Raw genomic sequence first — 18,224 nt, forward strand, 5'->3', positions numbered from 1 at the left:
AGCCAGTTTCCATCTCTTTAGTGGACCCTTCAAATCCAGAGGGAACAAAATGCAGATTTGATGGAGCAAGAAGTCTGCATATCTCATGCATGCAGAGGACACCTGTTGTGGAGGTTTCTATGTTAAAAGACTTACTGCATTTCGTCCTGTTTTGTCTCCCTTACTAAGCAGTTGCATGTTTTTAAAAGGTTCATTTCACTAGGGCTGCTTTACTGGCATTCTTTAATAACACGTCACTGAATAATGTCTGTTTAACCTCTACTTAGTCATCCTTGAACACCTTTGAGATGTACTGTAATTAATTTATACCTTCTATGATGCTACTCCACTTAAAGATATTTTGGATTAGGACCTCCCATCATTAGGAAGAGTTTGGGATTCTGTCCCAAAGGTTACAGAGGATGGACCCACTCCTATCAGATATGAAAGTTATGTACTTACCATAAAGGCAGATCTGTAGGAGTGGTCCATTTTCTCTAATAAACCATCCCTTTTTCCCATGCCTTGGTTATCTTGGTCTCTTTAGCTTGTAGTTCTTTGTCAGTGTAACTACCTCAGGTCTTGAAAGGGGAGCCTGTGGTACATTATGGGATAGATGATAAGCGCAGCAGCCTGTGTAAGTTTGGAATGGCAGGCAGTCCTAATGCATGCTATCTTACACCTAGAAATTATGAAGGATGGACCCACTCTTAAAGAGCTATTATTATGACAAGTATACTGTTCCACTCTGTCTGTCATTAGTAGTTAACCGTACACACGTGTTTTTTTTCCCAACAAACATCTTTATTAAATGTTTACATATGACATAGGCAATCTTACATTTATATAAATGAAAGTCAAAATGACACCACTTTAGTTGCAAACAGTATACATCCCAGACACCATTGAAACAACTGTAGATGCAAACATTATGTATCACTTATAATCCATCCAGTCATTGTCAGTTAAGCATTATATGGATCATTCAAATCCTGCTTCTTAAACCTCATTCCTGTTCTGCATATATCTGTCCCATTATTCCCATTTTTTCCTATTTAGTTTGCTCCTTCATTTTTCTAAAGATCCCAATTGCAGTTGTTTTATTTCTGTTACTATATTAATTTCTTCTAGTAAAGTTGATCTAGACTTTGATTTCCATTTTCTAGTAATTGCTTTTTTGGCAGCCACCATAATTAGACTCAGCAAGTCTTTACTATGTCTAGGCAATTCCAATTCTGGATTACAACTAAAAAAATCATCTCCCCTGTGAATCCAATCTGCTCACCCAGCATCTCCGACAGAGCGGTCCACAGGGAATCCCTAAAGTCTGCCAGCTCATTATACTCGCAAAAAATATGTTCCCAGCCACCTCTTTCTTGCCCATCACACTTCCAATACCTGCCATCCACCTGAGGAAAAATTCCTTGGAGTCTACTTGGGGTAAACACTTTAAGACTTTGTTGCATATTTAGGAGATATACATATATCCCCCCATTGTCTGTTTGTGAATTGTTTATTCAGTCTCTCTTCCCAATCCTTTCTAAGCTCCTCTGATTGATTCTTATAATTGTCATGCAGTATTTTATCTTCTTCTTCTTCTTTCGGCTTTTCTCGGTTAGTGGTCGCCACAGCGGATCATCTGTCCGCTCATGATTGGCAGTGGAGTTTTACAGTGTCGAGTTGCCAGCCTGGCGCCCAACCTTCCACAGAAGGCACACACATGCACACACTCACACCTAGGGCCAATTGAGAGTATCCAATCCACCTACTGCATGTCTTTGGGATGTGGAAGGAAACCGGAGCACCTGGAGGAAACCCATGCGACCACAGGGAGGACATGCAGACACCGCACAGAAGGCACCCCAGCCGAGAATCAAACTGGAGAACCTCTTGCTTTGAGGCGGCAACGCTAACCGCTGCACCACCGTGGCTGCCCATCATGCAGTATTTTATATGCTTTACTAATTATTCCATTTGTAAAGCCAGCTTCTGTTCTAGATTCTATTAAAAACTTTACCAGTAATGTTTTTTTCATTCAGAAGCCCCCGTATTTCTTTCTCTTTGTCTATATTGTGATATCAATCCTTGATAGGGAAAGCAATCTCTAACCTGCAGTCCAAATAAATTCTTGGCCTCTTCCCATTCTATTACCTTTCCCTTTCAAGTTATTTGCTCCCAATACCTTAGTTCCTTTGGCAGTTTTCTCCAATAAATTCCAGTCCCATCTTGCCTATTATCTGTATCCCTGACCACAGTCATCCCTGTTGGCAAAATCTCTTTTCTCCATTCTCATGCTGGTTTGGTTTTTAGAATACTCCCTGCTGTTTTATGAATATAATGCCTGCATGATTTTTGTTGTCCTCCTCAAGAGTCTGCGTATAATATCCCAATCTCTCCTTATTTTTTGAGGTTCCTTCCTGTATCAGCATCATTCCTTTCCTCTTTAAATTATAGTTTTCTGTTTTTGTTATGTATAAGAGCCTTAAAGGTGTTGCTCTTAAGTACCCCCTCAAATTGGGTAATCTAGTCCACTTTGTTCTATTGGAAGAATCAGCTTATCCCAAGTTGTCTCTTCTCAGATATCCTTAGCTACCACAACAGTCATTTCTAATCCATACTCCTAAATACTTGTTGGACCAATTTGTGTGTGGGTACATAATTTACCACTATTGCCTTTATTTTACCTTTGTTAATGCTGTATCCCGAGAATAGTTGAAACTGTATTAAAATGTTCCACAACATTGTAATGTTCCTTTCTGGTTTTGTCATGTATAAAATAATATCATCTGCAAATAGAGCCAGCTTTTCTTGACTGGCATATCAATTGTATACTTGAATTTCTGAGTCCCTTATTTTCTTTGCCAGTGGTTCTAAATGTAATACAAACAACAAAGGGGAAAGAGGACAACCCTGCCTGTTTCCAATAATCAAGCAGAAATTATCGAGGAGGACCCCAGACACTTTAATTTGCACCTCTGATCCCTTATATATTCTTCTAATCAGCCTTATAATTGCATCAAGGAAAGCAAATGCTTCCATTGCCCTGCTCATGAAGTCCCAGTCTACTCTGTCAAATCCTTTCTCTGCATCAGGACCCACCAATAAAAGTGATATTTTCTTACATTCTGCTTCCCTCTGGATCATCAGTGTTCTGCTAATAATGTCAAATGCTTGCCTCCCCTGAACAAAACCACACTGATCCATATCTATCAGTTTTGGTATCACTTTTGCCATTCTTTTAGCCATTATAGACATAAACACTTTATAATCATAGTATGTGAAGTTGTTAAATCTCGCCATTTATTCTCACTGATGGGCTCGCGGCTCTGACACGGCCGATAGCAAAATTCAAGGTTTGCCAGTAGCTGGAGACCAAGCCGCTTATCCAACAATGCACAGCCAAAATTACCCCAGATCTAGTTTGCTGCGGCAAGAGAGATCTCGGTGATCCAGGTAGCTCGGACCATTTGTGGGAAAAATAACAGCAAGTTTATAAAAAACCTTTTCTTTTTCTTACTAAAATAGTTGTGTGTTCATATCAGGTTGTTTATTAATATAATCTATAGTTTATGTAATTTTAGACAGTTTAAATAGTTAGTGCCCTGTTGGCTTCTTGGTTTGTGTGGGCCTTTACCCTATTTACTCTTATTAGTCTTTCTAATAGTCAGGGTTCTTCTCTGTGGGCCTCTTAGCCCTATATTTGTAATCTGTAATTATATTGTTATAGTTAGTGCCCTGTTTGGGCTTAGTAGTTTTGTGGATCTTTACAAGTTTACTGTTTGTTATTAACTATGTCCAATGAAAAGGAGAAATCCCATCCTAAATCGGGATTCAGAAAATGTCCGTCACTGACAGACACATCCAATGTGTCTACTGTCTGCGGGCTAAACACCTCCAAGACACTTGTAGCATTTGGCATTCCTTTTCTTCAAGAGTCCGCTTGGAGAGAAGGAGGAAGCTAATAGATAGGGGATTGCTACAGCAATCTTTTTCTGAGGTTTTGAGTAGCCATGAGGGTACTAGCACGTCCTCCAAATCCTCAAAATCCAAATCTTCAGACAAAGTGACAAAAAAGGCAAAAATTTCAGAAGGAGGGTCATCGGTTCCACAGACCTCGGAACCGAGTGTACCTTTGAGTCAGAGCCAGCTCTCGGTTTTGGAGCCGGTCTCTGAAGTTCCTTCTTCACCTCTGCTCCAGTCAGCACCTTCGGTGCATTCAGCTAAGTCTTCAGTCAGCCTTTCAGATTTGGACATGGATCTGCTAGTGCAGATGCTTTTACAGGCACCAGGACTTGCCAAATTGTTGTCGGCCCGACCAGCTCGTCGGTGCCGAAGACCATGGAACCGGATTTGTCTACTTCTCCTCCGAGCCGTACTGGACTCTCGGAGCCGAAGGAAACTGAACCGATGGTCGTCAAACCCTTGGAGCCGATACCCACACCGGTGTTATCGGCTTCATCTACTCTGATGTCCTCTGCACTGACCAAGGACTCTAGGATCCGACGCTCTCCTGTCGGGTCCGGGGAGGATAGTCAAACCGATTTGTCGGTGCTGACTCTTCCTTTCGGGGCTTCGGCTCGGATGAGCTCGGCTCCTACCTCGGGCTCGGAGCCCAGGGTTTATGTGCAGGAGGATCGGACGGTACTCTAGGGTCCGTCCACTCCTTCTCTTCGGAGCCATGGTGGCTAGGATGCTATGAGGAGAGTTTTGTCTCCAAAGACAATATCAGCATCGGTTCAGCCTTCCCTCTCCCCTCAAGCGCCTGTGTCTGTTTCTACATCTACCGGTCCCTCTAATCATAGAGACCCCGAGCCTGAGGTACCCCCACAGGGCATCCCCTACTCTTCTGAGACCTCCCCAGATCCCCCCACTGAAGAGGTGCCCAGGAAGAGTCTGTGCAAGAGGAGGCACTTAGACTCCCCACAGGAGTCTTTGACATCTGATACAGACTTAGATGAGTCAGAAGGGTCCCCTCGATCCCCCTCTGAGGATATCTCCTTTTCAGAGATACTAAAGATCCTTAGTCAGAGGGGCGATTGGCAGTCCAAAACCCCTACCGAGGATGAGTCCATGCTCTTGAACGCTTTTGGGTCTCAACCTTCTACTTCTTGGGTGTCTCCACCTTACAACGAGCTCATGGAACTGATTTCTCGTAAGGCGTGGGAGTCACTGGAGGCCATGGAACCTGTTCCTCGTAAGCCCAATAAATTCATGTCTGCCCCAGTGGACAAGCCATTTTTGACAAAGGGAGTGCCTGTTCATGCCATGGTGGTAGCTGCAGCCACCAAAAAGGAAGTATCTGAGACATCCACCTCTATCCATCCCCCTAACAGAGTTTCTAGGGTCATGGATAGATATGGGAAGCGCATGTTTAGTTCAGTGACTTTTTCTCTGCAATCACTGAACTACTTAACCCACTTTACGAGACTACAGAGAGATCTCCTGAAAGAGCTAGGAGATACTCTCCAGGGTACAGTAGCTGCAGGGGTGGCCGACAAAGTCAGCACCCAGCTTGCTACCCTAAACTCAGTGGTAAACTCATCCATGCGTCTCATATCCTATGCAGCTGATGGTTCGAGTAGAGCCGCTAGTTCACACATTGCTCTTCAAAGACAAGCCTGGATGTGTCTCTGTTCCTTTGCGGAACCCTTTAAGTCTTCCTTTATTAATACCCCATTCGATGGCTCATCACTGTTTGGGCCCAAAGTAAAGGAAACTTTAACCAGGTGTGAGCAGGAAGGCAAGACCTTATCTGCCGTTGGAGTCCCTTTCTCTACCCCTACTCGGCTCTACCCCATGGGCCCTAGGGGAGGGAAAATGTGGTTCCGAAAAGCACAGGGAGCCTTTCAGGACACACACATGGAGAAACCCCCTCTAGAGGCAGAGGAAGGGATTATAACAGAAGACGCCGCCCCCGTGGCAGAGGGGGTCTGCAGCAACAGGGTGACAGGGGTCAGTTCTCCTGTCAACCCTACCAGTGCCACTGAAAGGGGACCCGACTGTTCGGCTCTGGAGGCAGTCGGGGGGTCACTTGTCTTTGTACCCAGAAGCCTGGCTAAACATAACATCAGATACTTGGGTACAAAGCATCATTTCAAGAGGATATTTCATACCGTTCTCTTCCCCTCCAATTCCTGTAAAGAGAATCCCAGATGTTATACCCAATCTCAGGGAACAAGCAATCGTAGAGGTCCACAGATTGCTAGAAAAAAAAGAGTCATCCAACCAGTCCCAGCAGACTAAGTTGGATTCAGAACTTACTCAAAATTCTTTTTGGTACCAAAGAAAACAGGGGACTGGAGACCTATCTTGGACTTCAGCAGACTCAACCAGTTCGTAAAGAAAGAGAAGTTCCGAATGGTCATGTTTCAGTCCATTCTTCCCTTCCTAGGGAAAGGCGATTGGATGTGCTCCATAGATCTCAAGGACGCGTACTAGCACATAAAGATGAACAGATGCTCCAGAGATCATCTGCACTTCCGGCTGGGAGCCAATCATTACCAGTTTCGAGCCCTGCTCTTTGGTCTCACCACAGCCCCCAGAGTGTTCACCAAATGCATGGCAGTGGTCACGGCTCACCTGAGACGTCTAAGATTCCAGGTGTTTCCATACCTAGACGATTGGCTCCTCACCGCTGCCACCAGGCATCAATTGACTCAGGCAACACAATACACTCTGACATTCTGCCATCAATTAGGCATTACAATCAACTTCGAAAAGTCTGCCTTATTGCCATCACAGCATACCATTTTTATAGGAGTAGAATTAGATACCTCAACTACCACTCTATGTCTCCCTGTTGAAAGAGTCTCTCTTCTCCGACAAAACTTCAGCTCACTGGTGTCAAAGAACAAAGCTACAGCAACAGAGGTATTGAAGGAGCTAGGTTTGATGGTGGCAGTATGCGAATTCTTCAATGGCTCCTCTTCGCTCAGTGGTCTTACCAGAAACTACCGATGCACCACATGATTCTCATCACGGATTCTTGCAGGAGAGACCTTTGGTAGTGGTTGATGTCTCTTCATGTCACAATCAGAAGACTCTTGTTCTCACCCCAGTAGCCACTGTGACCACTGATGCTTCCCTGATAGGGTGGGGGTGCATTTTCAGGGAAAGACTGTCCAAGGCACGTGGACAGATCAAGAACCACATCTGCACATCAATGTTCTAGAGTTGAGAGCAGTGCTTCTGGCGTTGCAGTACTTTCAGGACTCTCTCCCTCTAGGAACTATTGCAATTCAGATGGACAACATGTCAGTAGTCTGGTACTTGAACAAGCAAGGTGGAACCAAGTCTTACCCCCTTTGTCGAGAAGCCCTCAGGGTCTGGTAATGGGCTGTGTTGTCCCAGCGTTTTCTGTTAGCAATGCACATCCCGGGGAAATCCAACGTGATAGCGGACAAGCTAAGCAGGGCGATATTGCTCCCTCACGAGTGGTCTCTCAAACAACAGGTTGCGGGGTTGATTTTCTGCAAATGGGGCCAGCCTTCCTGCGAACTCTTTGCCAGCCACATCAGTTCAAAATGCAGAAGCTACTTTGCCCTAATACCACCTCTCGGTCATCCCCCGAGAGATGCACTTTTACACGATTGGCCCCCGGGTCTCCTTTATGCATTTCCACCCTTCCCATGAATACCCAGATTTTTACAGAAAGCAAAATCGCTGGGAAGGACTGTTATACTCATAGCCCCCTACTGGCCTTGACAGATTTGGTTTCCGTTTCTCCGCCATCATCTGTTGGAAGATCCATGGATCCTGGACCCAGTTCCGGACCTTCTGACGCACCCGTCAGGGGACCTTCATCCTTCACTGCAGTCCCTGAAACTGACTGCTTGGCTAATCCACTTCCCCTAATTGCCAGGCTTCATTCAATTTCAGAAGATACAAGACAAATTCTGCTACAGTTCGAGTTCAGTTAGCTGCCATCTCAAATTTTCACCTTGGGTTTGATGGCTCAAATGTTATGGGCCATAAATTATCCAAGACCTTTCTTAAAGGCGTTCTTCATATGAGACCTCCGATCAAAATTCCCTATTCTCCCTGGAATTTAAACCTTATGCTGTCTCAAATTATTCTTCCTCCTTTTGAACCAGCATCTTCTTGTGATTTCAGATTTTTATCCTGGAAAACAATATTTTTTGTGGCCATTACTTCTGCCTGCAGAGTGTCAGAACTTCAAGCATTATCTATCAGACCACCCTACATGATTTTCCATGCTGATAGAGTATCTCTCAGAACAAACCCCTCATTTTTACCTAAAGTCTGTTCTGAGTCAAATATCAATCAGGTCATTGAGCTGCCAGTCTTTTTTCCCAACCACTCTAACAAATTGGAATACATGCTGCACAAACTTGATGTTCACAGACAGCTCAGATTTTATCTTGACAGAACTAAGGATATTAGAAAATCAGACCAATTTTTGTATCCTTCTCAGAAGCAAGAAAAGGCAATCCAGTGGCTAAAACAACCTTATCTAAATGGTTATCCAATTGTATATCCTTTGTTTATGAAAATGCGAACATGCCATTGACACACAAACCTAAGGCTCATTCTACCAGAGCCGTCTCTACGTCTTCTGCCTTTAAAGCTAAATTGCCCCTTGGCAATATTTACGCTGCAGCCACTTGGTCTAAGCCTCATACCTTTATCACGCATTACAAAGTAGATAAGGCTTCAAGGGAGAGGTCTTCCTTTGGTTCTACGGTACTGAAGAACATACTCCCATGAGCCACCCAGGGTTGAGGGTGCTAGGGACATGACCCATCAGTGAGAATACACGGCGAGATTTAACAACTTCACATAAAGAAGTTATGTACTTACCATAACGTTCCATATTAGTTGTTTATCTCACCTTTATTCTCACGTCCCTCCCTCCTTCCCCCTCCTGGTTGATTGTTGACTTAGAGGCTAGTACCATCCTGGTTATTCAATATTTCTTCTTCCCCCTTGGGAAGTGTTCTTGGTACAAATATATAAAAGGGTATGTATATGTATGTATATAGCAGCAAACCAGATCTGAGGTAATTCTGGCAGTGCATTGTGGGATAAGGGGCTTGGGCTTGAGCTACTGGCAAACCTTGAGCTTTGCTATCGGCCGTGTCGGAGCTGAGGATTGGCTCTGAACCCATCAGTGAGAATAAAGGCGAGATAAACAACTCACATGGAACGTTATGGTAAGTACATAACTTCTTTTTAGTATTGAAATGGGCCTGTATAAAGCTGGATCCAATGGATCTTTACCCTCTTTAGGCATTATCATTACCACCGCCTTCTTCCTGAATGCTGGCACTTCTCTTCCTTTTAAAATACTGTTAAACAAAACCTTCCAGATCTTTATCAGTTTTTCCTTCCAAGCCTCCATGGGAATATCATCCATTCCTGGGGACTTTCCTGTATATTGGTTATACGTAGCCATTTTTATCTCATCCCTTCCTATCCTGTTAGTAATTGAGCCTCATCTGTCTCTAACCTTGGCATATTTAATTATTCCACATACATCTCCATTTGTACCTTTTCTTGAATTCCATATTTCTCTGCTTTATATAAATGTTCATAAAATTTCTGAAATATTTATAATACTTCTACAGTTCTCTTGTTATCTTCCTTGTTATAGGCTCCCTAAGTATGATGACAGCCTTTCCACTTACTGTTGCCTGAGTTGTTGTGCTAAAAGCTTTTGTGCTTTAGAATTATTATCAAAATCAGTTGCTTAACAACAATCTTTCTAAACCCATGCATATTGTAAAAACTGAAAGGCTGCCAACCCAGCCAGGTAGAATCTTGTAAGTAATTCTATGTGATTTGTAAATATTAATATAATCCACAGGTTGGTTTTGCAAATGTAAAGGAGAACTATATGTTAGTATTAAACTATATGTTGTACTGAGCTTCAAAAATGTAACCACAGAGCACGCTGCTGAAAGAAAGCTAGTAAGTCAAGCATTGTATGACTGATCTCAAACTCGGAGACGTGATGTCTGGACCAGCAAATTCTTTCTATTGTTTTGAGACCAGAGTTAATTGTTAGATTTTACGTATATAATGTATCTTATTGCTGTGGCTTCCTGCAGGTGCACATTACAAAAAGAAATGCAAATTTTGAGTTTCTGTTAGACTGGGAAGCCAAATCAGAACTGTTAAGAATGATGTCATCTAAAATGAGTCAGCAGTGATTTATTATTCAATTTAAGACTTTCTCAGAGAAAGAGAGAATCAGAGCATTTTGGATTTTGTCTGAACCTGAACACACCAACTCACTAGTACTTTGTTTTGCTCTGTATGTATGTAAGTTATTTAGAACATTGTTTCCCTTAGAAATAAAAAATAATAAGATTAGACTAGCTGCTTTCTATATTTTTATTTTTTTTTTTCCAGGGGAAAAATACCCCTTTAACAGAAGACGCCCCCGTGGCAGAGGGGGTCTGCAGCAACAGGGTGACAGGGGTCAGTTCTCCTGTCAACCCTACCAGTGCCACTAAAAGGGGACCCGACTGTTCGGCTCTGGAGGTAGTCGGGGGTCACTTGTCTTTGTACCCAGAAGCCTGGCTAAACATAACATCAGATACTTGGGTACAAAGCATCATTTCCAGAGGATATTTCATACCGTTCTCTTCCCCTCCAATTCCTGTAAAGAGAATCCCAGATGTTATACCCAATCTCAGGGAACAAGCAATCGTAGAGGTCCACAGATTGCTAGAAAAAAAGAGTCATCCAACCAGTCCCAGCAGACTAAGTTGGATTCGGAACTTACTCAAAATTCTTTTTGGTACCAAAGAAAACAGGAGACTGGAGACCTATCTTGGACTTCAGCAGACTCAACCAGTTCGTAAAGAAAGAGAAGTTCCGAATGGTCATGTTTCAGTCCATTCTTCCCTTCCTAGGGAAAGGCGATTGGATGTGCTCCATAGATCTCAAGGACGCGCACATAAAGATGAACAGATGCTCCAGAGATCATCTGCACTTCCGGCTGGGAGCCAATCATTACCAGTTTCGAGCCCTGCTCTTTGGTCTCACCACAGCCCCCAGAGTGTTCACCGAATGCATGGCAGTGGTCACGGCTCACCTGAGACGTCTAAGATTCCAGGTGTTTCCATACCTAGACGATTGGCTCCTCACCACTGCCACCAGGCATCAGTTGACTCAGGCAACACAATACACTCTGACATTCTGCCATCAATTAGGCATTACAATCAACTTCGAAAAGTCTGCCTTATTGCCATCGCAGCATACCATTTTTATAGGAGTAGAATTAGATACCTCAACTACCACTCTATGTCTCCCTGTTGAAAGAGTCTCTCTTCTCCGACAAAACCTCAGCTCACTGGTGTCAAAGAACAAAGCTACAGCAACAGAGGTATTGAAGGAGCTAGGTTTGATGGCGGCAGTATGCGAATTCTTCAATGGCTCCTCTTCGCTCAGTGGTCTTACCAGAAACTACCGATGCACCACATGATTCTCATCACGGATTCTTGCAGGAGAGACCATTGGTGGTGGTTGATGTCTCTTCATGTCACAATCGGAAGACTCTTGTTCTCCCCCCAGTAGCCACTGTGACCACTGATGCTTCCCTGATAGGGTGGGGGTGCATTTTCAGGGAAAGACTGTCCAAGGCACATGGACAGATCAAGAACCACATCTGCACATCAATGTTCTAGAGTTGAGAGCAGTGCTTCTGGCGTTGCAGTACTTTCAGGACTCTCTCCCTCTAGGAACTATTGCAATTCAGACGGACAACATGTCAGTAGTCTGGTACTTGAACAAGCAAGGTGGAACCAAGTCTTACCACCTTTGTCGAGAAGCCCTCAGGGTCTGGTAATGGGCTGTGTTGTCCCAGCGTTTTCTGTTAGCAACGCACATCCCTGGGAAATCCAACGTGATAGCGGATGGCAGATTTTGACGAATGCCCATGTATTTCCAGGGATGAATGATGCACTTTCTATTAAATGCGTATTGAATCTATTGTCTTTTAATAGAAGATGAATTTGCACCATTTGGTACAATTCACAATTTTTTATGTATTAAATTTAATGTAATTTATTTATTTATTATGTCAAGATAATTTCTACTTTAGTATGTAATTACTTTTGGAAATTGTCCTTTTAGTAGGTTATGTGTTTCATGACACACAACAAAGTTAAGCAAACTGGTTTTAAGGCATTCCACTTTAAATATTAATTGATGTTTTAATTGAATTGTTTATTTAAATGTTTGATATTCTTTACTGTTTTGTCTGAAGAAGGCTCGGAAAGGTCCGAGCCGAAAGCGCTTACAATAAAACAGTTCTTATCTCATTTGCTGCCAGCATTTTGTTCCCAGGTTTCAAGTTTTACCAAGTTTTCGTTTTTGGAAGTACTCTTTTCGTGGTTGTTATGGCTACTGGGAACGGAGCTGAATCGCAGCTTTTATTTGAGGAAAGCGAGAATTCTTCACAAGGAAGTTCAAATAGTGTAAATAGCAACAGTTTGCGGCAGGAAGACGCTATCGGTAACCTGACCGCATTAGTTCAAGTGCTCCTCGGACGAGTGGAAGCACTTTCACAGAAAGTGGATGCCTCAGCTTGTGGAGGTAACTATCGGGTTACCAACAATCTATCAAATACTGCCAACTCTAATGGACTTTTATCCAACAACAATCCCTCGACATCTAGAGAAACAGGACTACAGCCTAGTTACGCTTCCAGGGTTGGTTCTGCCTCTGTTTGCAACACACCCGCTGGATCCGCAGCCAGTATTCAACCTGGTCAAGGTAATCCTGTTAATGTTTCACCTAACGGAAGCGGGTTAGACCATAACATTTCTGGTTTAGTTAATAACAATGAACCACAGACTAATCTCCTGTCTGTGGCAACGTTTTTTAGAAATGACAACTTTTTTAACGGCTCTCTTAATCATCGGCTTTTTGGGAGTGATTCTAACGACTCTCAGCCTAATAACTTACTAATTTTGATAGATGAACTTGACGGCAAGATGTTTAAATGTAGGAAACTTCAGCTTGAAGTTTCCTACCTTCAAGAATGTATCAGTAAGCATGTTGTACCTAAAGGCCTTCGCCAATGGAGATATCCGGCAGGCCTTCAAGCAGGATCACCATTTCATCATGAGCTAATACAACTTTTTGACCGTCAAGCATTGGAGTTTCTAAAAGCTCTTATCAATTATTATAACTTAGAAATCAATTCATACAAATCTGATTTGGACATTTTAGATCAGGTGATTAAAAACCATTCAGATTTTACTAGATATAAATTTGAATACTGTCGTGTATATACAAGTATTGACACAGCAATCGAAAAACTTTTGGCAACTAAGAAGAAGAAATTAGTGAGAGATGTACAAGCATATTCTAAAGGCCAGGCTTATCCTGACCCCCCTAGCAATCGCCCTAATAATGGCACTGGCTTTTTGGTGGATAATGGTATTCCACCAAATAATGACACTAATATTGGTTCATCTGACACGGATGTCACAACTTCAAATGAACCTTTGCGACGTAGTGAAAGACTATTGAACCGCAATAACAACACTAGTGGTACCAGTGACGAGAATAATCAGGGTTTTCAGTTGAGGGGGCATCCTGCGCCCAGCAAAGGTCAGAAGAACAACAACTGGAAACCATCGAGAAACACCAAACGTCAACGCAGGAGATGATCAACAAGCCTGATGAAATTTCCAATTTAAAAATTGTAACTTCATCTAAAGGCGACTTTAAGATCTATAATTATACCTGTGTTGATGTGGATGACATCATGGTAGATTTTTTATCTAAGGGTCTTACCTTTGTTCCATCAAGAAGTATGAATATTGCGGACACTATTATAGACTTTAAGTTGTTTGTCCGCAAATTAAATTTGAATGTGCTGTTGGGGAATGCTACATCTAACAACAATTCCCTTAGGGTTGCTAGTGTCTTTAACCCGTCTATACACCCAGACTTAATAGCATTTGAGAAAATGTGTGAACTTGATTTGAGAGCCATTAAAAACGCTTCTCATTTTAAAACTAAATATAACAATTTAAATAGTGACGAGCGTGACCTCATTGCTTTATTACAAAATTGTGATGTTAGGATTATGAAACCTGACAAAGGTGGAGGGTTGGTCTTAATGGACCAATCAGTGTACACAGAAAATATTTTAACCCACCTCTGTACTGACTCTTATTGTCAAGTTTCACTGAATGAAGTCAATGGAGCATATAGACGAATTAAACAGGTTATTGAGGACCTATATTTAGAGGCATCTATTGACATAGAGTTATATAATTATTTAATGATGTTGGCTCCAACTATTCCGGCTATCTTTGGCACACCCAAGATTCATAAATCCATACTAGAACCCCCATTCAGAATAATTGTTGATGGGAGAGGTTCTATAACTTATGGGTGTGCAAAATATATCGATAGCATTCTTAAACCATTCCTTGACACTGAAACACAGATTTGTAATGATTCGTGTTTTTTTCTACAGAATATTAACAATCTAGAATTTCAACCTGATTGTCTATTTTTAACTGTAGATGTCAAGGATCTTTACACGGTCATCCCCCACGATTTAGGTATAGAATGGGTTGCTGAGTTTTTAGTTAAGAAAAAAGCTGATCATAACACTATTTATTTAGTTACCACACTATTGGATATTGTGTTAACTAATAACTATATGACTTTTGATAATAATTATTATTTACAGAAGTCTGGTGTCGCCATGGGCTCCCCATGCGGTGGAAGTTTTGCTAACACGGTTATGGCTTTATGGGAGCATAACTATCTATTCTCTGAACCATTATTTCAAAATAACGTCTATTGGTATACAAGATACCAAGACGATATGTTCTACTTATGGGTAGGAGAACATAGTATCATACCTGATTTCATTAACAAAATGTCTGAAAAAACTTCATTTTTGGAATTTACTTATGAATCAAGTATTGAATCTATAAGTTTTCTTGACATTTTGTTAGAGAAAGATGAGTGTAATTCTTGTTTCAAAAGTAGAATATATAGGAAGCCCACATATTCTAACATTTTTTTGCATTACACTAGTTGCCATCCTCACCATCAGAAACGGGCTGTTATTAAAGGGCAAATGGTGAGAGCTGCAAGAATGGTTTCTGATGATATGCAGTTTGAACAAGAATGTAACTTATTGGAAGACATGTTTCTAAATAGAGGGTATCCTAATCACCTAATTTCAGCTGTTAGACATGAAGTACAACACAAAAGAAACTCTGGTTTTTATCTTCCATTATTAAATCCACGTCATGGACTTGAGCAAAGTCCCAATGAAATATCAGTTGAAATTTGTGGTACCCCTATATGTGAGCCTGATAACATCATGGCAACTAGTACAAACAAGTTGTCATTTAATACTAGTTTCTTGCATACTTTTTCGACCGATCATGACAAGATAAGATACATATTATATAAAAATTGGGCTCTTATTAATGGTAATGAAGCATTGTTGGGAGTTTTAGGTAATAAACCTAAATTAACCTACAAACGAGGTTTAAATCTCAAAAATATACTTGAAAAAAAGAATGAAATATGTCACACACACTCTAGAATTAAGGGTATGTTTAAATGTGGTTGCTGTGCCCAGTGTAAAAATATTTTAGTAGCAAATAGTTGTGTTATCAACAGCATTAAGTATAATATTAATTCCAGATTTAATTGTGAAACTCAAGCAGTAGTTTATGCAGCCTTATGCCAATCCTGTGAGGCGTTTTATATAGGCAAAACGGAGCGTAAATTTAAACAAAGAATATATGAGCATTGTTACGCTATTAAAAATAGGGATTGTAACAATGCCCTAGCAAAGCATATTTTTTCAAATCCAACACATTCTTTTAAGTTTCTCATATTGCAAAGAAGAATTAATGATATTAGAGGGGGTCCATGGCAAATTAAGTTAGAAGTAGATGAGCTTAAATGGCAGATTTTGACGAATGCCCATGTATTTCCAGGGCTGAATGATGCACTTTCTATTAAATGCGTATTGAATCTATTGTCTTTTAATAGAAGATGAATTTGCACCATTTGGTACAATTCACAATTTTTTATGTATTAAATTTAATGTAATTTATTTATTTATTATGTCAAGATAATTTCTACTTTAGTATGTAATTACTTTTGGAAATTGTCCTTTTAGTAGGTTATGTGTTTCATGACACACAACAAAGTTAAGCAAACTGGTTTTAAGGCATTCCACTTTAAATATTAATTGATGTTTTAATTGAATTGTTTATTTAAATGTTTGTTTGATATTCTTTACTGTTTTGTCTGAAGAAGGCTCGGAAAGGTCCGAGCCGAAAGCTCTTACAATAAAACAGTTCTTATCTCATTTGCTGCCAGCATTTTGTTCCCAGGTTTCAAGTTTTACCAAGTGATAGCGGACAAGCTAAGCAGGGCGATATTGCTCCCTCACGAGTGGTCTCTCAAACAACATGTTGCGGAGTTGATTTTCTGCAAATGGGGCCAGCCTTCCTGCGAACTCTTTGCCAGCCACATCAGTTCAAAATGCAGAAGCTACTTTGCCCTAATACCACCTCCCGGTCATCCCCCGAGAGATGCACTTTTACACGATTGGCCCCCGGGTCTCCTTTATGCATTTCCACCCTTCCCATGAATACCCAGATTTTTACAGAAAGCAAAATCGCTGGGAAGGACTGTTATACTCATAGCCCCCTACTGGCCTTGACAGATTTGGTTTCCATTTCTCCACCATCATCTGTTGGAAGATCCATGGATCCTGGACCCAGTTCCGGACCTTCTGACGCACCCGTCAGGGGACCTTCATCCTTCACTGCAGTCCCTGAAACTGACTGCTTGGCTAATCCACTTCCCCTAATTGCCAGGCTTCATTCAATTTCAGAAGATACAAGACAAATTCTGCTACAGTTCGAGTTCAGTTAGCTGCCATCTCAAATTTTCACCTTGGGTTTGATGGCTCAAATGTTATGGGCCATAAATTATCCAAGACCTTTCTTAAAGGCGTTCTTCATATGAGACCTCCGATCAAAATTCCCTATTCTCCTTGGAATTTAAACCTTATGCTGTCTCAAATTATTCTTCCTCCTTTTGAACCAGCATCTTCTTGTGATTTCAGATTTTTATCCTGGAAAACAATATTTTTTTGTGGCCATTACTTCTGCCTGCAGAGTGTCAGAACTTCAAGCATTATCTATCAGACCACCCTACATGATTTTCCATGCTGATAGAGTATCTCTCAGAACAAACCCCTCATTTTTACCTAAAGTCTGTTCTGAGTCAAATATCAATCAGGTCATTGAGCTGCCAGTCTTTTTTCCCAACCACTCTAACAAATTGGAATACATGCTGCACAAACTTGATGTTCACAGACAGCTCAGATTTTATCTTGACAGAACTAAGGATATTAGAAAATCAGACCAATTTTTGTATCCTTCTCAGAAGCAAGAAAAGGCAATCCAGTGGCTAAAACAACCTTATCTAAATGGTTATCCAATTGTATATCCTTTGTTTATGAAAATGCGAACATGCCATTGACACACAAACCTAAGGCTCATTCTACCAGAGCCGTCTCTACGTCTTCTGCCTTTAAAGCTAAATTGCCCCTTGACAATATTTACGCTGCAGCCACTTGGTCTAAGCCTCATACCTTTATCACGCATTACAAAGTAGATAAGGCTTCAAGGGAGAGGTCTTCCTTTGGTTCTACGGTACTGAAGAACATACTCCCATGAGCCACCCAGGGTTGAGGGTGCTAGGGACATGACCCATCAGTGAGAATACACGGCGAGATTTAACAACTTCACATAAAGACGTTATATACTTACTATAACGTTCCATATTAGTTGTTTATCTCGCCTTTATTCTCACGTCCCTCCCTCCTTCCCCCTCCTGGTTGATTGTTGACTTAGAGGCTAGTACCATCCTGGTTATTCAATATTTCTTCTTCCCCCTTGGGAAGTGTTCTTGGTACAAATATATAAAAGGGTATGTATATGTATGTATATAGCAGCAAACCAGATCTGAGGTAATTCTGGCAGTGCATTGTGGGATAAGGGGCTTGGGCTTGAGCTACTGGCAAACCTTGAGCTTTGCTATCGGCCGTGTCGGAGCTGAGGATCGGCTCTGAACCCATCAGTGAGAATAAAGGCGAGATAAACAACTCACATGGAACGTTATGGTAAGTACATAACTTCTTTTTAGTATTGAAATGGGCCTGTATAAAGCTGGATCCAATGGATCTTTACCCTCTTTAGGCATTATCA

The 18,224-nt window shown here is 41.5% G+C and overlaps 1 protein-coding gene across 5 annotated transcripts in view; it reads left to right on the forward strand.

Moving 5' to 3' along the window:
- KIAA1549 (KIAA1549 ortholog) overlaps positions 1 to 18,224 on the forward strand; it is a 2,575,340-nt gene that overhangs the window by 503,083 nt on the left and 2,054,033 nt on the right. The gene's annotated exons all lie outside the window — the stretch shown is intronic.

The sequence above is a fragment of the Protopterus annectens genome, chromosome 11.part0 (assembly GCF_019279795.1).
Source record: "Protopterus annectens isolate FY-2018-M chromosome 11.part0, PAN1.0, whole genome shotgun sequence".
NCBI lineage: Eukaryota > Metazoa > Chordata > Ceratodontiformes > Protopteridae > Protopterus > Protopterus annectens.